The 24,464-nt window shown below is 37.7% G+C and overlaps 1 long non-coding RNA gene across 1 annotated transcript in view; it reads right to left on the bottom strand.

Annotated features, from left to right (window-relative positions):
• Positions 1-9,648: 9,648 nt before the first annotated feature.
• The window catches only part of LOC140710089 (uncharacterized), a 153,030-nt gene continuing 138,214 nt past the window's right edge, over positions 9,649-24,464 (bottom strand). Inside the window, exon 3 of the long non-coding RNA XR_012090953.1 lies at positions 9,649-9,921. This is a non-coding gene — a long non-coding RNA (uncharacterized lncRNA). The remainder of the gene's footprint in view (positions 9,922-24,464) is intronic.

Here is a 24,464-nt window from a genome sequence, read left to right as displayed (position 1 = left end):
ACAATCCTGCATCATTTTATAAAATTGATCAACATATTTTTTAAATAAAAGAAAATTATGTCTTTCAGATATTATGTAGATTCTATGCAACCTTAATTTCTCAGTGATAACAGAGTATGATGTCATGGTAAATATTCCTGACCTTAATTGCAGTGGCATTTATATTTGTAGTTAGAACATCAAAGAGAAGAAAGAAAAAGAAAATCTCCCAGAACCTAACAATCCATTGAAGAATTTTTAAATGCATGAGATTTTAGCCCAATGTAGCTCCATGTGAATCCTCTGCTTCACTTCAAACTACTATTAATATGACTATACTACTGTACTTACTCCCTGACATTAGCAAATATCAATTCATTACATATTATATTAAATGTCATGGAAATTTCAACCATGCATATACTATGATCCTTGCTGTGATGCCATGTTCTTGAGTAACCACAATTCAAGTTAGGATGGAGAAGTATCCAATAAGGCAATTTTCATGTTTCAAAAGTTCCAAAGAAAAGATCATTTTCAACCCCACTGAGCAAAAGCATTCAAAGGAGATGGTGGTGTCTCAGCCATGCTGGGAAAAATCAGAATTCCAGGATACTAAACTAAACAGAAAAAAGACCTCCCAGCAGAGGAAGAATAAAACCCAGTCCACCTATTCAGATGCACAAGAAAAATACATTTCTTTTCTACAACAACTTTTATCCCAAGCCCCCAGGACATGGAGTAATAGAAAATACTTGATGTTAGTCTTACCGTTTCCCAAATTTATATGAAGTGCCAAGGCACTGGAGTTTGTGGCAGTAGTGATTAATAAGGAATGGCCCAGTCCACACAGGTGGGTTGTTACTGTGACATCCATTATCTCTGATGGCCTAGCCTCTTCAGTTTTTATGGCTCTCTGTCATTTCCATAAACAACTTTGGGAGAGAAACGTTATATAATGCCAGAGGATTCCCACTTCCTCTGTAGGATTTTGCAGCCACCCTAATGGCACTGGAAGCAAGCCCTAGGTCCTTCTTGCCCCAGGTCCCTCTTTTCCCTGGTCCCATAGGCCTCTATCCCTTTTTACTTCCCACCCTGAAGGAAGTTCTTTCTAGTATGGGACATGGTATATAACCTTGATGTCTTCCCACCTTCTGATTAGCACTTGTTCTAGTCCCATAAATCCTCTTCACATTAAGATTTAGAATTTTGAAACACAACACTCAGAGACATTCACAACATGTTTCTATTTCCTGTCCTGCTACATCCCTACTCTGAAGCAATGAGCCCAAAATTGACTGCTTGCTTGAGTACGCGGTGAGATAAAATATAGGAAAATTGTTTCAAAGACAATACCAGCCATAATACCTTAAAAGGTGTTCAGTCAAGTCCTTGTACCATAGTATAATTAAAAATCAACTAAATACCAAGAAATCTGCCCCTGAGGGATTAACCTAAGAGATTCTCTTCTTCTCCTGTGGAGATACTGCAGGCAAAAACAAAACAAAACAAAACAAAACCATCTACAATACTCATCCATCTGAAAGCACATACCAAAAAAAGCAAGTTTCTCACAGACCAATCTTGACTTAAAGTTATGTTATTATTTTACAAATATAGGGGACGTGTACTCAATAAATTTTTAAGTCACATTCTTTAGGAACACTCAAAAGTCATTTCCTCTAAGAACACACGGGTTATATTAGTATTAAATCATTTACTCATGGTATAGCCAAGAGGTATTAGAACTAGGATCCCCTACTGTGACCCCAGAGTAAATTCAGCAACAGGAAAGAGATCCTTCAAGTTGATAGCAGCTTTATGTGGAGAATGTACCATTAGTGCCACCTAGTGGTTATATTGAAATAATCCTGAGGTTTGGGTTTGTCAGTGAAATCTCAGCAGTAAGGAGGTTCCTGGGTATATTTCCATGTGTTTCAATCAGGGAAATGCACCTTGGTACATTTCCACATGTTTCAATCAGAGAAACATAGCTGCTTCTGGAAAATACTACAGCTTGGCAGCCAGGCACCAAGTCTGATTTTCATCCTGTTCAAGTCTTAAAATCTATCTCCCCATAAGTTTCCTCTGACTTCTTTTAACGTTGTACATTTATATTCCTCAATTTTATTTTATTCCTAACATTCTTTCACCTTCAGTACCTAAATTATCAGTAAGAATCTTCTCCTCCTCCTATTATAAGCTCACAAACTAGAAAATCTACATGAAATGGATAAACTCCTGGAAACACACAACCTACCAAGTTTGAAACAGAAAGAAATAGAACTCCTGAACAGACCAATAATGAATAGCGAGATTGAATCAGAAATATAAAAACCTCTCAACCAAAAAAAAAAAAAAAGCCCAGGACCAGATGAATTCACAGCCAAATTCTATCAAACATGCAGAGAATTAATACCAATCCTCTTGAAACTATTCCAAAAAATCAGGGAGGAGGGAATTCTCCTTAACTCATTCTACAGTGTCAGTACCTCCCTGATGCCAAAATCAGATAAGTACACAATAAAAAAGGAAAACCACAGACCAATATCCCTGATGAACATATATGTAAAATTCCTAGACAGAATACTAGCAAACCAAATCCAACAGCACATCAAAAAGATAATATACCATGAATAGGTGGGATTCATCACAGGAATGCAAGGATGGTTCAACATACGCAAATCAATAAATATGATATATTAACAGAATTAAAAACAAAAACCATATGATTATCTCAATACAGAAAAAGGATTTGATTAAATTAAGCACATCTTCATGATAAAAATTCTCAACAACCTAGGCATAGAAGGAATGTACCTCAACACAATACAGGTCATGTATGACAAACCCACAGCCAACATCATACTTAATGGGGAAAAAATAAAAGCATTCCCTTGTTAAAAGAAAAACTTCAGCTGAATTAAATTTAAAGGAGTTTAACTGAGGAAAGAACGATTTGTGAATCAGGTAGCCCCCAGAATCACAGCAGATTCGGAGAGACTACAGAGATGCCTCATGGTAAAAATAAATTTATAGACAGAAAAGAGGAAAGTGACATACAGAAATCAGAAGTCAGATTCAGAAACAACTGGACTGGTTACAGCTCGGCATTTGCCTTATTTGAACACAGTTTAAACACTCAGCAGTCTATGAGTGGTTGAAGTATGGCTCCTAGGATTGGCCAAGACTCAGCTATTGTTACAGTTGCGTACTCCAGAGTTAGGTTTTCAATCTTGTCTACCTATCAAGTTAGTTTGCAGTTCATCCAGAAGGACTCAAACGTAGAAGTATATTCTCAGGCCACATTTAGTTTGCTTTAACAGTTCTCCCATTTCGGTCATTTTCTCAATTTTGAGAGATTGATGAAAACTTCAATTATTGATGTCATATTACCATCATAACTGTACTTCTTGGTTTTGAAACCCACTTGGAAATAGTAGAACAGTGAATTTTGCAAAGGTAGGAACAAGGACTGAGTAGAGGGTACCTCTTTATGCTGAAGCATCCTGTTTACAGGAGAAAAACAAAAACTGGTCTGTTCTAGGATCTACAAGTTTACTTAAAGTGTCACTTTGATTATGTCATATTTAGCAAAAGCACCTCGATTTTTGTTTGGTTTGGTCTCTTGGGGCCTAGTGCATAAGCTCAATCCAAAACAATGGACTTCCATAATTTTGTTTAAAAAAAAATTTGGCCGGGAATGGTGGCTCACCCCTGTAATCCCAGCACTTTGGAAGGCCAAAGCAGGAGGATCACCTGAGGTCAGGGGTTCAAGACCAGCCTGGTCAACATGGTGAAACCCCCACCTCTGCTAAAAATACAAAAATTAGCTGAGTGTGGTGGCACATCCCTGGAGTCCCAACTACTCGGGAGGCTGAGGCAGGAGAATTGCTTGAACCCAGGAGGCAGAGGTTACAGTGAGCAGAGATCATGCCACTGCACTCCAGCCTGGGCGACAGAGTGAGACTCTAACTCAAAAAAAAAAAAAAAAAAAAAACCTTTTTCATCAGGTTCTCACTTAGGTGAGAGTGTGACCAAAATTTAGTCACTCAGTGCCATTCTCAGTTACCATCATTTTGGGTTTCTGGTCTCAGGTTGTCATTCACAGGCTACAGTGTCCTCATAGTCACTCATTTCTTTCAGCTCTTGTCATTCCAGTTGAAGAGAGACCATTTGGCATTTTAGAGATGGCTGAATGCAAACACTTAAAACATTTAAGAGAATACAGTGCACCAGGGAGACTACTATTATGACTATTGGGAGGATAATACCAAGAGTTTGGAGTATGCTCCTTACCATGGGTTCCCATAAACCAAACCACCTAAAATCAAATAGATCAAAGAATGAGCTAGATAAAGAGTCTAGTTGCTTAATTAAGTAGTCTTTTCATCAATCCCCTACAACTGAATCTCTGTAATACCCAGTGTCTTCTCCATAGGCCATAAGTGCCAGCAGCTGCACAGATACTTCTCCATTTAGCCAATTCTATTATTTAGTATAATTTTCACAAGAGAATTTAAAGTCTGTTGTGTAACTACAGCCTTTACAGTAGAATCTACTATAGTTCCTATCATAAGGGAGACATTTCTAATCATTGCCTCTTTCACTCCAACCATGGGGGGAAAAAAACTATGCCCTTCTAGAAGAGTGAAGGCCTCCTGGCAATATTCTCTTTAACCATAATATGGGATAAGAGAAGTGAACCAGTGTTCTGTTTCTGACTGATTATGAGGCAATGTATGTACCATTAAAGTTTCTCACCTACACTGAGCCTTCATCTTTATCAAAGTATAAAGTTATCCATATATTAAGGCTGGCTGCAAAATCATTCATAAATAAAAGTAAATAAGCGCACATAACAGATCCCCTTTTCACTTCTGTTGTTCATAAAGGCATAAGCAAGGAAAAAATATCCAAAGATAAGAGTTTCATAATAGTAAAATCTTGACCCGTGAACTTGGAAAAAGCTGTTCACATCAAGGATGCCATCTTCTTCTGGGCAGAAATTTCCCTGGTTAGCTTTGCCTTAAGAGTTCCAATGGGTGTACAGTTCCAAGAGTATGAAGGGACCCCCTTCTCAGTTGTGAGATTATGAACTGTAGCATAATAATTTACTGTATTATATCAGCCCTCTTACATGGGAAAGCTTTTATACAAACAGAAAAAAAATGCATTGAAAATGACAATTGAATGAAATCCCTTTATAAATATTTAAAGGGTCCATTAGGTAGCCAAATGTACCTGAAGCTTTGATTGTCTTCCCAGGAGTATGAGTTTGACAAACCAACATTGGTCATAAACTATTTTAGCACTTTAGATGTCACCACACCAATATATATTTAATTTGGACCTTTAAAATTTTATCTTTTCCATGATGAGACAAGGAATGCAGAACCTTTAATAACAAAAGCTTTAAGGACTCGAGAAGAATAAGGTGGCCATCCTGGTTCTCCATAAGTCCATGCTTAATTAACATTAGACTTACGTCCTCTTGAATACTGGTTGCTTCTCCAAATTAGGTGAATAGCACTGATAACTGATGGGTTATCATAAACAAATTGACTTAGACCATGAGTTCATTCAAATTGTATATCTAAATAATTTTAGTATCAGCTAATTTAGCATGAAAACCTGGCAAGGCATTTTCTTGGTATTTAATTAATTTTTGTTCTACTTAGTTTAGCAGTTTTATAACCCAATCAGTCTTTTCATTACCCAGTTCAAATAATATGATTCTAAAGTTATTAGAAACCTGTTTTCAAGAGTGCTTTTCATGATCCTTTCCAGCCTTTCATGAATCTCCTAAAAGATACCATATTCGAGGATTTTGTGTGCTTGTGAAGTTTACAGAAACTGCATCAGCATTAAGCAATTAACTGTGGAAATGACTTTAAATTGTAATAGTCAAAAACACAATTGATAAGGAAATTTGGTTATTTCTATGGTTTATGGTAACTTAACATATAACCATAATTATGACTGATAGCATATACTCAGATATATTAGAATTTTAGAAATCTCATACAGTTTTGGAACATATTGATGACATACATGAAAATACAACCTGAAGAAGGTTAATCATTATCTTTTATTTTGACAATGCTTCAGCCATGGAACTTAACATGTCAAATAGCCCTATTCATCTCTCTTTTGGATGCTTCAGGGGCCCTCTGTAGGATCTCAAAGTTAGAGGTCAGAAAAGACAATTTTGAAACTGAAATTTGATTTTGGAAAGCCTGTCAAATATGTTAAAGGTTTAAAATACTTGATTCTATGAAATAGAATTCCAGGTTACCATAAGTCATTCATTTAGCCAAAATGATGACTTGAACATTTTTAAAAAGGCAAAAACCTTTACTCATTGATAGAGGGAGGACTTAGCTTTCCAAACAATCTGTGTCTTTTCTTTCCCTTCTTTTTTCAGTAGTTTATTCAAGAGGCAAACAATAATCTTTCATTATCCTTTAATATTACATGAAAATCGTGTTCAAGAGAAAGCTAAATTTCACCCTTGCATCAGTGTACTACTAATGTCAACCCCAATTCTTAATAAAACCTTATAAACAAATTGATTCAATCTTATCATAAATCTTTTATAACCCTTTATAAATGTTTGTTAAAGAGAAGATTAGTGCTCTGAAAAAACCCTATTGTGCTTTTATTTTAATGTTTAATTTACAGAAAATCCAAATAATATTCCTTTAAATTTAGTCAATATGTTCACACAGTTTCTTTACACAAATGATCTTTACAAACTTTCCACAACTTGTTTAAACCTTTAGCTTTACCTTATCTAATTTAAAATAATCCTTTAACCCTCTAAACTAGGTAAAAATTTATATTCCCATGCCTTCTTATAATCTTTACCAAAAAAACACATTTCACTCTCCTCACACACCTTGCATACAGAACTATTTTTTCAGTGGTCTCATTTGTTATAATGGTAACTCTTAGCAATTTTTAATTTTGGTGAAAAATCTTGGTAAGTAAAGGATTTTAATTATGTACTAGGTGTGGAGCCTAGGACACCAGATAAGGTCTGACTTTTTCCAGCATAGCTAGGACCATGGCTCTCCACATGTCTCAAAGCCTTATCTAGAATCTAATGCTCCAAAGTAGGTAAATTGAAAATTTTTCAAAAGTCAAAGAAGCAGTTTACCAAATGTCTTTATTTTTGCCAATAATCTTTAAAATTTTTATTTCCCAAAGATTACTAAAGTTACATAACTAAAAGGCATTACAGTTTTTATTTTTCTTTCTTTTTTTTTTTTTTTTTTTTGAGACATAGTCTTGCTTTGTTGCCCAGGCTGGAGTGCAATGACACAATCTCAGCTCACTGCAACCTCCGCCTCCCAGGTTCAAGTGACTCTCCTGTCTCAGCCTCCTGAGTAGCTGGGATTACAGGTGCATGCCACCCCGCCTGGTTAGTTTTTTGTATTTTAGTAGAGATGGGGTTTCACTGTGTTGCCCGGGCTGGTCTCAAACTCCTGAGCTCAGGCAATCCACCCACCTTGGCCTCCAAAAGTGCTAGGATTACAGGTGTGAGCCACCACTCCCAGCCTAGTTTTTATTTTTCTTACAAAATATTTGATCTAAGCACTTATTTTTCTTTAATTCAATTAATTAGAGCTCTTTTATATAAATATTACACACGACACATATATAACTACTCAGATAGACAGAAGAAGATCCAGCAGTTGTAAGATTTTTTCATTTGCCAGTTTCTAAGTTTCTCTTTAAAGCATGCAGTTTTTATGGCCTAATAAGCAGGCACAGCTGGAAGACAAAAACAAATCTCAGAAATTAAGGGTTCCATTTTTACATCACATCCTGGATCCCAAAAAGGAAAATGCTATGTGACAAGACAGTGCAATGCTTTTACTGTGCATTTTATTGCATGGCAACCCAAAGCCATTGCCCATTCTGCAATTTGGCTATCCTTAAAAGTATATCTCCTACTTAGTTGTTACACACCAAAGCTCTCTTATAATACAAAGTAATTTGTGATATTCCCAAAAGTCAAAAACATCAGATAATGCAATGCAAAACAGAGCAGAGTCTTAGATTTTGAGGAAGATATATCCACTTTTAATTCTTAAGTTTTCATGACAAAAACAGAGGGTTTTTCTCAAAACAGGATCTATGGTGCCTCCTCTGCTTTTCTCAACGAGTCCCAAATTGTTAGAGATTGAATATCCACTATTAATTAAGCTGACTTTTAACAATAACACTCTTTATAAAGGTCTTTTTAAATCTCTTATTACCTGACTTTAGCCACACCAAGTGGACAATATTTCTGGCTTTTAAACTTTACCAAAAGTAACCTCACAAGTGAAACCAAAAAGCCTCAATTAAGGTTATGACTTAACCATGAGTGTACGAGGTATTTTCAAAGAAGTGGTAAGCAGTTTTTACAAAATCTAGAATCTTTAAACATAGCTCAGAGAAAGGAAGATATAAGAAGGGAAACTAGAAGTTGTTCATGGAGGGGAATCAGCAAAAGGTAAAGGTCACACAGACATCAACCAGAGCACTCATTCCCTAAGCCAGAACTGAACCTGGGCCACCACTGTAAAATGGCAGAGATCAAAAGAAAGTACCGCTACGTGGTAACAGAGTCAAGCTCCCAAGGACGTAAAACAAAACGGAGACCTATCCAGTTTTGGGGTGTGTGGGGTGGGGGAGGGGTGTGTTTTCAGAGACGTGTAGCAAAGTTTGCAACTGATCAGTTTGCCAGGCTGGCTTGAACAGCGGGCTTATGGGGTCCTAAGCCCATGCTCTAGCTTAAGGCATTCCTCCTTATGACAGAACCATACAGAAAGACACAAAAAGCACACCAGATTGGCTACAGCTTGAGACTGGCCTCACAAACGCTTTTTTTCAATTAATCAAAATTTTACAGAGGATATAAACAGGAATCTTTATTATTCTTTCAACAGGTTTGCAGAGACAGAGAGACCAGAAGTCTAACTGGTAAGCAATTCTTACCCTTTTGCCAGCATGTCAGGTTTTTGGGTTCCTCTTACCTGAGTGGCCCTAGCAACCACTGAGAGCCAGGCTGCATCACAAAGGAAAATCACAGAACCACAGGTAAAATCCTCTTAATTTTGCAAGGTGCTGCCCAAGGGGTGGCATGTGGTAACCAAATTAACACTTTCCATTCTGGCCAGAGCAAAATACGTGTGCTTTAAATAAAAATATTGAAATCTTTTTAGAAGCTTATGCATATCAATTGGCATCCCTAGATGAGACTAATTTGGGAGCCATCTTTTTTCTTTTCTTTTTTTTTTTTTTTAATGCACTTCAATGCACTGTTGTTCATTCAGAACGTTCCACTGTAAGTTAACTTTAGTAACATTTTGCCATTTCTGTAAGACTTTGCTGCCTTGGGCCTAATGTATAAGCCAGAAGGAACTCAGTTTGCCAAAAATTAAGGATTCCATTTTTAACTAAAATATTGGCTTTGATTTCAGGTTCCCTTAGTGAACTTAGCCAATGATTTTTTTCTACCTAAGCATGCAAGAAAAATGGAAACAAAGGAGTAGAACACAAAAACCCCTGTGAATTTTCAAAAGTCAAATTTTACAGCCCCTGCAATATTACCATTTACTACCAGTTTATCTCTGACCCAGTCAGATGTAAGCAGCCTGTAACTGGATCCAAAGCAGTTAATTACTGGATCAAATTCCATCCTGAACCCTGTCTAATATCTATCACAACTTCCAAATCCAGTTTGGAACAGAAATTTGCTCAAAGAAACTTGGAGAGCTCAAAACACAAATCCATGGAGCTCTGAAATCTGAGAGAGAACTTACCATGATCTCCCGCTGCTGAGAGATCAAAGGACACAAGTAGCTGCAGCAGATACCTTGCTTGTTCACTCAGCACTCCTGGGGTTAATTATAGAGGCTCTACTTCACACCCCACTTCTAACACCATCTGTTAAAAAAAAAAAAAAACTTCAGCTGAATTAAATTTAAAGGAGTTTAATTGAGCAAAGAATAATTCGTGAATCAAGCAGCCCCCAGCATCACAGCAGATTCAGAGAGACTGCAGGAATGCCTCGTGGTAAAAACAAATTTATAGACAAAAAAAGGGAAGTGACATACAGAAATCAGAAGAGAGGTACAGAAACAACTGAATTGGTTACAGCTCGGCGTTTGCCTTATTTGAACACAGTTTAAACACTCAGCAGTTATGAGTGGTTGAAGTATGGTGGCTAGGATTGGCCAAGACTCAGCTATTGTTACAGGTGCACACTCCTAAATTAGGTTTTATTATTATTATTATTATTATTATTATTATTATTATACTTTAACTTCTAGGGTACATGTGCGCAATGTGCAGCTTTGATGCATAGGTATACATGTGCGATGTTGGTTTGCTGCACCCATCAACTCGTCATTTACATTAGGTATTTCTCCTAATGCTATCCCTGCCCCAGCACCCCAACCCCCTGACAGGACCCAGTGTGTGATGTTCTCCGTCCTGTGTCCAAGTGTTCTCTTTGTTAACTTCCCACCTATGAGTGAGAATATGCTGTGTTCAGTTTCCTGTCTTTGTGATAGTTTGATGGTTTCAAGCTTCATCCATGTCCCTGCAAAGGACATGAACTCATCCTTTTTTGGGGGGGGGGGCTGCATAGTATTCCGTGTTGTACATGTGCCACATTTTCTTAATCCAGTCTATCATTGATGGACATTTGGGTTGGTTCCAAGTCTTTGCTATTGTGAATAGCACTGCAGTACACATATGTGCATATGTGTCTTTATAGTAGCCTGATTTATAATCCTTTAGGTATATATCCAGTAACGGGATTGCTGGGTCAAATGGTATTTCTAGTTCTAGATCCTTGAGGAATTGCCACACTGTCTTCCACAATGGTAGAACTAATTTACACTCCCAACAATGTAAAAGTGTTCCTATTTCTCTACCCCCTCTCCAGCATCTGTTGTTCCCTTTTTTTTTTTTTTAGATGGAGTCTTGCTCTGTTGTCCAGGCTGGAGTGCAGTGGTGCCATCTCAGCTCACTGCAAGCTCCGCCTCCTGGGTTCACGCCATTCTCCAGCCTCAGTCCCCCAAGTAGTTGGGACTACAGGGGCCCACCACCATGCCCGGCTAATTTTTTGTATTTTTAGTAGAGATGGGGTTTCACCATGTTAGTCAGGATGGTCTTGATCTCCTGACCTCATGATCCACCCTAAAGTGCTGAGATTACAGGCATGAGCCACTGCACCTGGCTGTTTCCTGACTTTTTAATGATCGCCATTCTAACTGGTGTGAGACAGTATCTCATTGTGGTTTTGATTTGCATTTCTCTGATGACCAGTGATGATTAACATTTTTTCATGTATCTGTTGGCTGCATAAATGTCTTCTTTTGAGAAGTGTCTGTTCATATCCTTTGCCCACTTTTTGATGGGGTTGTTTTTTTTTCTTGTAAATCTGTTTGAGTTCTTTGCACAATCTGGATATTAGCCCTTTGTCAGATGAGTAGATTGCAAAAATTTTCTCCCATTCTGTAGGTTGCCTGTTCACTCTGATGGTAGTTTCTTTTGCTGCACAGAAGCTCTTTAGTTTAATTAGATCCGATTTGTCTATTTTGGCTTTTGTTACCATTGCTTTTGGTGTTTTAGTCATGAAGTCCTTGCCCATGCCTATGTCCTGAATGGTATTGCCTAGGTTTTCTTCTAGGGTTTTTATGGTTTTAGGTCTAACATTTAAATCTTTAATCCATCTTGAACTAATTTTTATACAATGTGTAAGGATGGGATCCAGTTCCAGCTTTCTACATAGGGCTAGCCAATTTTCCCAGCACCATTTATTAAATAGAGAATCCTTTCCTCAATCTGCTTGTTTTTGTCACATTTGTCAAAGATCACATGGTTGCACATGTGTGGTATTATTTCTGAGGCCTCTGTTCTGTTCCATTGGTCTATATATCTGTTTCAGTACCAGTACCATGCTGTTTGGTTACTGTAGCCTTGTAGCATAGTTTAAATTCAGGTAGTGTGCTGCCTCCAGCTTTGTTCTTTTTGCTTAGGATTGTCTTGGCAATGCAGGCTGTTTTACTTTTTTTAAACAACTTTAAAGTTGTTTTTTCCAATTCAATGGAATGGAAGAAAGTCATTGGTAGTTTGATGGGTATGGCATTGAATCTATAAATTACTTTGGGCAGTATGGCCATTTTCACAATATCGATTTTTTCTGTCCATGAGCATGGAATGTTCTTCCATTTGTTTGCACCCTGTTCTATTTTGTTGAGCAGTGGTTTGTAATTCTCCTTGAAGAGGTCCTTCACATCCCTTGTTAGTTGAATTCCTAGGTATTTTACTCTTTTGTAGCAATTGTGAATGGGAGTTCACTCATGATTTGGCTCTCGGTTTGTTTGTTATTGGTGTATAGGAATACTTGTGATTTTTGCACATTGACTTTGTATCCTGAGACTTTGCTGAAGTTGCTCATCAGCTTAAGGAGATTTAGGGCTGAAATGATGGGGTTTTATAAATATACAATTATGTCATCTGCAAATAGGGACAATTTGACTTCCTCTTTTCCTAATTGAATACCCTTTATTTCTTTCTCCATCTGATCGCCTTGGCCAGAACTTCCAACACTATGTTGAATAGGAGTGGTGAGAGAGGGCATACTTGTGCTGGTTTTCCAAGGGAATGCTTCCAGTTTTTGCCCATTCAGTATGATACTGGCTGTGGGTTTGTCATAAATAGCTCTTATTATTTTGAGATATGTTCCATCAGTATCTAGTTTATTGAGAGTTTTTAGCATGAAGGGCTGTTGAATTTTATCAAAGACCTTTTCTGCATCTATTGAGATAATCATGTGGTTTTTGTCATTGGTTCTGTTTATGTGATCGATTATGTTTATTGATTTGTGTATTGTTGAACCAGCCTTGCATCCCAGGGATGAAGCCGAGTTGATCGTGGTGGAAAAGCTTTTTGATGTGCTGCTGGATTCAGTTTGCCAGCATTTTACTGAAGATTTTCACATTGATGTTCATCAGGGATATTGGTGTAAAATTCTCTTTTTTTGTTGTGTCTCTGCCAGGCTTTGGTATCAGGATGATGCTGGCCTCATGAAATGAGTTAGGGAGGATTCCCTCTTTTTCTATTGATTGGAATAGTTTCAGAAGGAATGGTACCAGCTTCTCTTTGTACCCCTGGTAGAATTTGGCTGTGAATCCATCTAGTCCTGGACTTTTTTTGACTAGTAGGCTATTAATTATTGCCTCAATTTCAGAGCTTGTTATTGGTTTATTCAGAAATTTCACTTCTTCCTGGTTTAGTCTTGGGAGAGTGTAAGTGTCCAAGAATTTATCCATTTCTTCTAGATTTTCTAGTTTATTTGCATAGAGGTGTTTATAGTATTCTCTGATGTTAGTTTTTATTTCTGTGGGATCAGTGGTGATATCCCCTTTATCATTTTTTATTGCATCTATTTGATTCTTCTCTCTTTTCTTCTTTATTAGTCTTTCTAGTGGTCTATCAACTTTGTTGATCTTTTCAAAACACCAGCTCCTGGATTCGTTGGTTTTTTGAAAGGATTTTGTGTCTCTTTCTCTCAGTTCTGCTATGACATTAGTTATTTCTTGCCTTCTGCTAGCTTTTGAATGCGTTTGCTCTTGCTTCTCTAGTTCTTTTCATTGTGATGTTAGGGTGTCGATTTTAGATCTTTTCTGCTTTCTCTTGTGGGCATTTAGTGCTATAAATTTCCCTCTACACACTGCTTTAAATGTGTCCCAGAGATTCTGGTACATTGTGTCTTTGTTGTCATTGGTTTCAAAGAGCATCTTTATTTCTGCCTTCATTTTGTTATGTACGCAGTAGTCATTCAGGAGCAGGTTGTTCAGTTTCCATGTAGTTGTGCAATTTTGAGTGACTTTCTTAATCCTGAGTTCTAGTTTGATTGCACTGTGGTCTGAGAGACAGTTTGTTGTGATTTCTGTTCTTTTACATTTGCTGAGGATTACTTTACTTCCAATTATGTGGTCAATTTTGGAATAAGTGTGATGTGGTGCTGAGAAGAATGTATATTCTGTTGATTTGGGGTGGAGAGTTTTGTAGATATCTATTAGGTCTGCTTGGTGCAGAGCTGAGTTCAAGTCCTGGATATCCTTGTTAAACTTCTGTCTCATTAATCTGTCTAATATTGACAGTGGGGTGTTAAAGTCTTCCATTATTGTTGTATGAGAGTCTAAGTCTCTTTGTAGGTCTCTAAGCACTTGCTTTATGAGTCTGGGTGGTCCTATATTGGGTGCATATATATTTAGGATAGTTAGCTCTTCTTGTTGAATTGATCCCTTTACATTATGTAATGACCTTGTCTCTTTTGATCTTTGTTGGTTTAAAGTATGTTTTATCAGAGTCTAGGATTGCAACCCCTGCTTTTTTTTTTTTTTTTTTTTTCTTCCATTTTCTTGGTTGATCTTCCTGCATCCCTTTATTTTGAGGCTATGTGTGTCTCTGCACATGAGATGGTCTCCTGAATACAGTATTCTGATGGGTCTTGACTCTTTATCCAATTTGTTAATCTGTGTCTTAATTGAGGGATTTTGCCCATTTATATTTACAGCTAATTTTGTTATGTGTGAATTTGATCCTTTCATTATGACGTTAGCTGGTTATTTGGCTCATTAGTTTATGCAGTTTCTTCATAGCATCGATGGTCTTTACAATTTGTCATGTTTTTGCAATGGCTGGTACTGGCTGTTTCTTTCCATGTTAAGTGCTTCCTTCAAGAGTTCTTATAGGGCAGGCCTGGTGGTGAGAAAATCTCTGAGCATTTGCTTGTCTGTAAAGGATTTTATTTCTCCTTCACTTATGAAGCTTAGTTTGGCTGGATATGAAATTCTAGGTTGAAAATTATTTTCTTTAAGAATGTTGAATACTGGCCCCCACTCTCTTCTGGCTTGTAGGGTTTCTGCCAAGAGATCAGCTGTTAGTCTAATGAGCTTCCCTTTGTGGGCAACCTGTCCTTTCTCTCTGGCTGCCCTTAACATTTTTTCCTTCATTTCAACTTTGGTGAATCATCTGTTTTGGGGTTGCTCTTCTTGAGGAGTATCTTTGTGGTGTTCTCTGTATCTCCTGAATTTGAATGTTGGCCTGCCTTGATAGGTTGGGGAAGTTCTCCTGGATAATATCCTGAAGAATGTTTTCCCATTTGGTTCCATTCTCCCCATCACTTTCAGGTACACCTATCAAATGTGGATTTGGTCTTTTCATATAGTCCCACATTTCTTGGAGGCTTTGTTCATTTCTTTTTACTCTTTTTTCTCTAACCTTGTCTTCTCACTTTATTTCATTCATTTGATCTTCAATCACTGATAGCCTTTCTTCTGCTTGATCGAATCAGCTACTGAAGCTTATGCATGCATCATAAAGTTCTTGTGCCATGGTTTTCAACTCCATCAGGTCATTTAAGGTCTTCTCTACACTGTTTATTCTAGTTAGCCATTCTTCTGATCTTTTTTCAAGGTTTTTAGGTTCCTTGCGATGGGTTCAAACAACTTCCTTTAGCTTGGAGAAGTTTGTTATTACCTACCTTCTGAAGACTACTTCTGTCAACTCGTCAAGTCATTCTCCATTCAGCTTTGTTCCATTGCTGGCAAGGAGCTGCGATTCTTTGGAGGAGAAGAGGTGCTCTGGTTTTTAGAATTTTCAGCTTTTCTGCTCTGGTTTCTCCCCATCTTTGTGGTTTTATCTACCTTTGGTCTTTGATGCTGGTGACCTACAGAGGGGGTTCTGGTGTGAATGTCCTTTTTGTTGATGTTGCTGCTATTCCTTTCTGTTTTTTAGTTTTCCTTCTAACAGTCAGGTCCCTCAGCTGTATGTCTGTTGGAGTTTGCTGGAGGTCCACTCCAGACCCTATTTGCCTGGGTATCACCAGCAGAGGCTGCAGAACAACAAATGTTGCAGAACAGAAAATATTGCTGCCTGATCCTTCATCTGGAAGCTTCATCCCAGAGGGTCACCCATCTGTATGAGGTGTCTGTCGGCCCCTACTAGAAAGCACCTCCCAGTGAGGCTACATGGGGGTCAGGGACCCACTTGAGGAGACAGTATGTCCATTCTCAGAGCTCAAACGCCACACTGGAAGAACCACTGCTCTCTTCAAAGCTATCAGACAGGGATGTTTAAGTCTGTAGAAGTTGTCTGCTGCCTTTTGTCCTGCTATGCCCTGTCCACAGAGGTGGAGTCTATAGAGGCAGTAGGCCTTGCTGAGCTGCAGTGGGTCCACTCAGATCAAGTGTCCCAGCCACTTTGTTTTCCTACTCAAGCCTGAGCAATGGCGAATGCCCCTCCCCCAGCCAGGCTGCTGCCTCGCAGTTCAATCTCAGACTGCTGCACTAGCAGTGGGCAAGGCTCCATGGGCGTCAGAGCCACCAAGCCAGGCGCAGGAGAGAATCTCCTTGTCTTCCAGTTGCTAAGACCTTGGGAAATGTGTAGTATTTGGGTGGAGGTGTCCCATTTTTCCAGGTACAGTCTGTCACAGCTTCCCTTGGCCAGGAAAGGGAAATTCCCTCTCCCCTTGTGCTTCCCAGGTGAGGCAATGCCCCACTCTGATTCGATTCACCCTCCGTGGGCTGCACCCACTGTCCAACCAGTCCAAGTGAGATGATCCAGGCACCCCAGTTGGAAATGTAGAAATCACCCGTCTTCTGCATTGATCATGCTAGGAGCTGCAGACTGGAGTTGTTCCTATTCAGCCATCTTGGAACGGCTAAGTTAGGTTTTTAATCTTGTCTACCTATTAAGTTAGGTTGCAGTTTGTCCACAAGGACTTAAATATAGTATGGAATCCTTCTCAGGCCATATTTAGTTTGCTTTAACACCCTCTAAGAACTGCAAGAAGATAAGGATGTTCACTTTCATCACTCTTATTCAACAAGTACAATAAGTTCTTGCCAGAACAGTTAGGCAAGAGAAAAAATTGGAAAATTGGAAAAGCAGAAGTTAAATTATCTCTGTTCCCTGATAATATAGTCATATATCTAGAAAAACCTAAAGACTATACCAAAAACCTCAGAGTTGATAGGTGAATTCAGTAAAGTTTTAGGATACAATATTATATAAAGAGAAATCAATAGGATTTCTATACACCAATAACAATCTAGCCAACAACCAAATCAAGAAAGCAAACCCGTTTATAATAGGTACCAAAAAAAAAAAAAATACCTAGGAATAAATTTAACCAAAGAGGTGAAAGATCTATACAAAAAGAACTACAAAACACTGATGAAACAAATTGAAGGTGATACAAACAAATGGATAAACATTCTATACTCATGGATTTGAAGAATCAATATTTTTAAAATAAACATACTGTCCAGAGCAATTAACAGGCTTAATACAATTCCTATCAAATTACCAACATCAGTTTTCAGAGAATTAGAAAAAAATCCTAAAATTCATACAGAACCAAAAAAGAGCCCAAAAAGCTAAATCAATCCTAAGCAAAAAGAACAAAGCTGTAGACATCACATTACTGGACTTCAAATAATGTTACAGGGCTACAATGACCAAAACAACATCATACTGGTATAAAAATAGATACACAGATCAATGTAACAGAGCAGAGTGTCCAAAGATAAAGTCACATACCTACAACCAACAAATCTTCCACAAAGTCAACAAAAATATACACTGGGGAAATGTCACTGCATTCAATAAATAGTGCTAGGGAAATTGGACACATGCATTAATCTGTTTTCACACTGTTAATGAAGACATACCTGAGACTCAGAAGAGAGGTTTAATGGACTTACAGTCCCACATGGCTGGAGAGCCCTCACAATCATGGCAGAAGGCAAGAAGGAGCAAGTCACATTTTACATGGATGGCGGCAGGCAAAGAGAGAGAGAGCTTGAGCAAGGGAACTCCTCTTTTCAAAACCATCAGATCTCATGAGAATTATTCATTATTAGAAGAAAGAACCACCCCATGGTTTAATTACCTCCCACTGTGTCCCTCCCACAACACGTGGGAATTGTGGGAGTTACAATTCAAAATGAGATTTGGGTAGGGACACAGTCAAACTCTATCAATACCCATATACAGAAGAATGAAACTGGACCCATACCTTTCATCATATACAAAAATTAACTCAAGATAGATTAAAGACCTAAGTGTGAGACCTACAAGAATAAATAACCTAGAAAAAAACCTAGGACAAACTCTTCTGGACATCAGCCTAAGCAAAGAATTTATGACCAAATTCTCAAAAGCAAACACAACGAAAACAAAAATAGACAAATGGGACTTAATTAAACTAAAAAGCCTCTGCACAGCAAAAGAAACAATCAACAGAGTAAACAATCTACAGAATAGGAGTGAATATTTGCAAACTATGCATCTGACAAAGGACTAATATTCAGAATCTACAAGGAACTCAAACAACTCAAAACGGAAAAAACAAGTAATCCCATTAAAAAGTGAGCAAAGAACATCGGCATTTTTAAAAAGAAGACATACAAGGAGCCAACAAGCATATGAAAAAATGCTCAAAATTACTAATCAGAAAAATGCAAATTAAAACCACAATAAGGTACTATCTTATACTAGTCAGAATCGTCATTATTATAAAGTCTAAAAACAATAAATATTGCCAAGAATGCAAAGAAAAAGGAATGCTTATACACCACGGGTGGGAATTTATATTAGTACAACCTTTATGGAAAACAGTGTGGAGATTTCCCAAAGAATTAAAAATTCATCCAGCAATTCCACTATTGGTATCTACCCAAAGGTAAAGAAATCATATCAAGAAGATTCCTGCTCTCATATGTTTATCATAGCACTATTCGCAATAGCAAAGATATGGAACCAACCTAAGTGTCCATCATCATATATATACACACTATGGAATACTACTGAGCCATAAAAAAGAATAAAATCATGTATTTTGCAGCAACATAGATGGAACTGGAGACCATTATCCTAAGTGAATTAATGCAGAAACAGAAAGTCAGAAAACACATGTTCTCACTTATAAGTGGCAGCTAAACAATTGGTATACATGGACATAAAGAAGGTAATAATAGACATTGAAGACTACAAAGCAGGGGCAGATGAGACAGTGTGAGCTCAGGGCATGAGGGCTGAAAAGTTATCCATTGGGTGCAATGTTCACTATTCAGTGATGGGTACACTAAAAGCCTAGGCTTCACCAGTACACAATGTAAGAATCGGGCGCTTATACCCACCAAATATGTTAAAATAAAATAACCTCTTTCCCCTTCCTCACCAATACCAATAATATCACAGATAAAGAAGGTAGTTCATAGGGTAGCTCTGAGCTATGAGAAGGTAGCTCATAGTACCAGACCCTGAGGCAAAGTTTTCATGTTAGCAGGGCTCAGATGCATCTCCTCCCCTTGCACCAAGATTCGAGAGACTATAGGCAATCATCTCAGAATTTTATTGCTGGAAGGATACTGATCACTTTACCATTTAGTAAACAAACAGGAAGGAGTGTTTATATGTCCAACTTTACATACCTAGTTAGTAACACATTGAAAACTAGAAGACAAGCTTTTTAAATTTTTGGTCCAGTATTCTTTCCATGTAATGCTGCTGTTCCTACCTTCCTTCTGGAACATTTTCAGCAGAAAAAGCAGATTGGCCTAGTGGAGTGAGACCAAGTTTCAAAGAAAATTACTATGACTCTTGGCCAAGGTCCTAAACTTAAGTTTGCAGAATGGGATAACACTTAATTTGTAATCAACAAAGCTTGACTTCTAATGAAGTTTTCATCATTAGGCAATGTTTCATACTGTTTTTGAGCCCTGCAGTTACTGGGCCATGTACTGCCAAATCACATTTACTATTGTTTTATTCATTTTATGAAGTGCTGAGCACCCAGGCAAGCTTCCACATGTATTCCCATTCCCACCCTGTTCTGAACACATCCTAGCTTTGTGTAAGTTTTCTTACAAGCTTATGATTACAATCCTAGGTGTATTTTTTTTTAATAAGTCATACTTCTTGCTTCAGAGAAAAAAAATTCTTCAAACACAACTACTGATTTGCATCTTGCAAATGGCATAATTATAAACTCTTTCCTAGAGAAAGCATCAAAAGAACAAAATTTTGCTAATATCTATATATTGTACACACAAAGCTCAGGCAAAATCTCAGAAATAGCTCACTGATATTTATTTTCTGATATTTGTTGGTCATCCTCTTCTGAAATGAGAGTCCTCATGCAAGAGGAAAATAATATTATTATATATTTCTAAATCAGCCTCCCATAAATATGGATGGCTTTCTAATATATGAGACTGGTTGCTTCTCAGTCTTTGGCTAAGAGCAAATATGGTATCTAATGTATGAGAATAAGGTTGATTTCTTTATGCTTTAATTAAAAATAATAAAATTAATGTCTGAAATCCAATTGTCCTTATGCTCTTGATCTTAGCTTTTCAGCTTCTAATCACTCTTTTTCTAAGCTAACTACTGCTTTACTTTACCATTTTTGCCTCAGGTAAAGCTCATTCTCCTCTTCTTTATTTTTGTATCTAGTTACACAGTCAGAAGAACAGACATAGTTCAAAAGAAAAATATTGAGTCCAATATTCCAATCGCTTAAACCTTCTGGAAAATAAATGATTTCCTGTGCTCTTTGTAACCGTGAGTACGTGGCCTTTTACATGAAGGTGAAGGGTGAAAATTTACAAGTCACAGTCTTGACAGCCATGAAACTAATGAAGGCAAACATCCATGCTGATGTAAGCTGGTCAGCATGGTATTTCACTATAGAAAAGTGCCAAGTCATTATTAAATCTCAAATGTTATAGCTGGAGACTTAATAGCCTCACCCCAAGCCATTATTATTTCTTTGCCTAAACACAGTTTGCTAGAATTCCCTCTGCTGTGAAAATAAATTGCTGATTAGCCAAATGGGACTTAAGCCTCCCTTCACTGGTCTAGTAAATAGGGTTCCCAAGCTATGTGCCACTCACTCCCTCAAGTACTTTTGAGCACAATTTCTTTCACAGGAAGCATCACCTCTCTACAGTCCTATACCAAGAAACCAAAATGATGAAAGGCTGAGTCGTTAATTTGCAACTCTTTCTTAATTGAGATCACATTCAAGAATGAGAAAATACTTGACAAAGAAAAATAAACCAGCTTTCAATGTACCCTGTTCTTTGCAGCACCTGCTGTCTATTCCCAGATTAAGCTGAATAAATACCGTTTTCATGAAGATCCTACGGAGCCTATGCAGATTTAACAGCATTTCTTGCCCTTCTTTGCCTCCTATCCCCTGCCACCACCATAACTGTGTAAAATTCTGAAAAACTGCAATTTGGGCCCTTATGAAAAAACATTTCATATGATGAAATTTACTAAATTTCTAGCTCCTGTTCAGTTTCCACATGGACAAAAATAACTGCCATGAAGGCCCACAAATTTGGAAGTCAACATTTAGAAATTTCTTAGAAAGAGAGGTGGATGATGGAAGAAAGTGAAAATACGGCTGGCATTTCATCTCTGTCTTCGTGGCAAAAAGAGAATTGTTTCTGAATCAGCAGTAGAGGGGGAAGAAGCTCAGCATGAAATTTCTTGTGCATCTGATTCGCCAATGGAGTCAAAACATTGAGTACAGCTGATAACAAGAAGCACAAGAAAAGAAGGGACACATGGTTCCAAACTAAGAATGTTACCTCTGGTTTCTGGTAAGAAGGGAATTGCAAGACATTTTTTGGCACAAAATCAGAACACAGTTTGAATGCAAAGTAAAAATGTTCAAAAGAAAGATGCTTTAGACCATACCTAGGAAACTCTTCACAGGTAAGCATATGTTTGTAGTTAACATAATCTGTCCAAACAAGAGAGCCTTGTTTCATCAGACAAGTGTCTGTTCTGATGACCCAGGTACTAAGCTAGCAGGGAACATCTTTGCTGAAAATAGGGGGAGAAAGCCTTATACCTGCTCAGAAAATATATTCTCCTGTTGATGGAAAGGAAAAGAATATGAGAAGAAGAAAAGTGTAATTACTGAGCCTCTGACTATCTCTGCAAATACTTTCTTCCCCTCTTTGCTTCTCTTGGTTTCTCACTGCCCCTCTGTGTTTTTACACTTTGTCATCTCTTTGAACTTTTGATGAATATTCATGTCTCCATAGTGATGTGGCTGTACTATGATTAAGAACAGACTGAAGTACTTAATATAGCCTCTTCTGATAAAGGAAACTGTTGGGTAGCAAGCCATCCATGTTAATGAGGGACATTTTACTATGACTAGCTAATGAGTAAAACTGTAGGGTCTAGACCTACAGAGAAAATTCGATTGCCTTATCACAACATCACCATTCCCTAAATGTATTTGGGAGATACCACCAGTAACAATTCTTCTAACGCATTTGTCAGCTAATCAGTCACATTTACAGATCAAATATTTATTGAGCTGGGTTTTATCCTAGGCACAAGGTAAAAGAGGAAAAAGCAGACATAAAAACCTTATACTTGGGCTGGGCGCGGAGGCTCACACCTGTAATTCCAGTACTTTGGGAGGCCAAGGCGGGCGGATCATGAGGTCAGAAAATCGAGGCCATCCTGGCTAACATGCGAAACCCCGTCTCTACTAAAAATACAAAAAACATTAGCCGGGCGTGGTAGCAGGCGCCTGTAGTCCCAGCTACTTAGGAGGCTGAGGCAGGAGAATGGCATGAACCTGGGAGGCGGAGCTTGCAGTGAGCCGAGATAGAGCCACTGCATTCCAACCTGGGCAACAGAGTGAGACTCCATCTCAAAAAACAACAACAACAACAAAAAAAAAACTTATACTTAAACCTTAAGAGTCTAGGGCAAGTGCGTTCTGCAGATCATCTGCAGCTACTGTGGAAGCTTCTCTTCACAGCCTCTTAAAACACCAGCCACTCAAGCAGCATTACCAACCAGGTAAGGTTGACGGGACGAGTAAGGGCTGAAATTCAACTTGTACTCTGCTCTCCAAAATCTGCCCTAACCAGAGGAGACATCTTTTAAAAAGTCACACAAAGGCAGCACCAGAAGCTGTAGCCCTGTTTTAAAGCAGAGGTTCCCCTTCCACATGAGTTATTGCATCTTTCCTTCCCTGGGTGTTTCCCAGTGATGCAAAGGCCATACCCACTTGTCAGACCTCAGCCATGGACCTACATGCTAGAGCTGAAGTGAATAATGTAACTTACACCAGAAAACAAAAATCTATATACCAGTGGAACCATAACAGCACAGCCGATCTCAGATTCCTTAGAGGTTTTGCCTTAAACCACATACTTAGTTGTCATTTTATTTTAAAGTTCCAGAACAGCTTTTCTGAGTTAGTATGCATTCTGAAGGTGAGAGTCCTTTGTCCAGAGTACATCCAATTTTATCATACACATTTTTCACATAATAAGGAAGGCAAGAGCCTTTCTCCAACTGACTTACTACATTCCTATACTTATTATTAGTAAATATGCAAAAAAAAAAAAAACAAATACAAAAAGGGCTTTGAAGAAAGCCAGGTTTGAGTGAATTATTTGCTGATAGAGATATACAATTTCATTCATACAGTTGATTTCCTGCTAGCTAGTTCCTTAGATTATAGGAAATGGATATGGCATGTTTTTGTTATGTGTCTGCTGCCTCTGTTGCAAAGATAAACCTTAATTGGCAAGCCTTTAACATCTAATGGTATTTTATGTTATGGTCTTATAGAAATAATCTGTCTGGGCTTTGTGACAAAGTTGTTGTATAATAATGGAAGAAAAGTTGTGATAATGCATGCGTTCTTGTTTTGGTACTAAAAATTTACACTAGCTTTAGTCAAAACAAATTTGGATTCTATTGCTTGAAAATGTACTTTTTATTCCTTTGATTATAAAAAAATTTGGGGTAAAAGCTTATAAAGCTAATTTTATATGAAGTTCTCTAGCAAGTTATTTATAATGTGATTTTTCCATGAATTATTTGAAATCTGTTTAGCCTGTAAAGATAGCCCATCCAAAAAAAGTCAGAGTATTTTGTATTTTAACTCAAGTCCTGGATTGCCTCTCACTGCCCATGATTCAAGAGCAACTAGAAACTATAGCCAAATTCAGTTTCTATCTATGATTAAAGACCGGTTTCAAATGGACAAGCAAGCAGCAGTCAACATATGCATTAAATGGTGCCTAATAATTGTTAATCTTTCTGACTGCTTCATCAAATAAATTAGCTGTGTCATTCTTTCAACACAAGTTTTCCTCACTGCCATGATATGCTTCAAGTTATGTCATATGAAATTGTTCTTTTGGAAATAAATCAAAAACCATGCAAACACAAAACAAAACAAAAAAACTGTAGTCTTTAATATACAAGGAAGAGAATCCTGAGGATATAAACTAATGGCATAGGTCAAAGCCAAATGTATTCATATTAGATAGCCTCCAGAGAAGCTCCCTCAAAGACCTGCTATAGTTTGAACATTTGTCCCCTCCAAAATTCATGGTGAAATTTAATCA

Source organism: Chlorocebus sabaeus, chromosome 24 (assembly GCF_047675955.1).
Source record: "Chlorocebus sabaeus isolate Y175 chromosome 24, mChlSab1.0.hap1, whole genome shotgun sequence".
NCBI lineage: Eukaryota > Metazoa > Chordata > Mammalia > Primates > Cercopithecidae > Chlorocebus > Chlorocebus sabaeus.
Note: the sequence above shows the minus strand (reverse complement) of the source record. Positions and strands in the feature narration are given on the sequence as shown.